Source organism: Egretta garzetta, unplaced genomic scaffold (assembly GCF_000687185.1).
Source record: "Egretta garzetta isolate BGI_Z169 unplaced genomic scaffold, ASM68718v1 scaffold79, whole genome shotgun sequence".
In the NCBI taxonomy this organism is placed as follows: domain Eukaryota; kingdom Metazoa; phylum Chordata; class Aves; order Pelecaniformes; family Ardeidae; genus Egretta; species Egretta garzetta.
In genome coordinates, this window is record NW_009260791.1 from 6,128,819 (window position 1) to 6,129,305 (window position 487).

Genomic DNA, 487 nt, shown 5'->3' on the forward strand with positions numbered 1-487 from the left:
TCCGGCCGGGGCTGGGGCTCGGGCTCGTCCCCTCCTCGCAGGCTGACACGCTGCCCGGGGTGGGAGCAATCCTCACGCTGGCGTTCCGCACCCTGTCACTGGGCGCCCAGCAATCGAGTCCTTTCTCCTCGGGCTAAGTTTGCATCTCGAAGTAATTTCTCCTCTAATTTTTCTTCTGTGGAGTTACGGTAGTTCTTTCTCCTGACTTTTGCGCCGAAAGCTCAAGGTTTGTGTTAAGGACAGGCGTCTTTCGTGAATTCTTTTGTATTTTTGCCTAGTGGAAACTAAATGTGCGCGCTGCAAAACCTTGCAAGCTTACGTTTGCGTGGTGCTTTGTCACATGACTTTTATTAGAGAAGTAAATCCTCGAGCTGGTAAGTTTGCTTGGCTCTTTTGGAGTGGAAGAACTCGATAGATGCTAATGTGAAGGCATCTGTATAAAGGCTATATATAGGTTTGCTTCTTTACCCAGCCCTTTCATACAGGC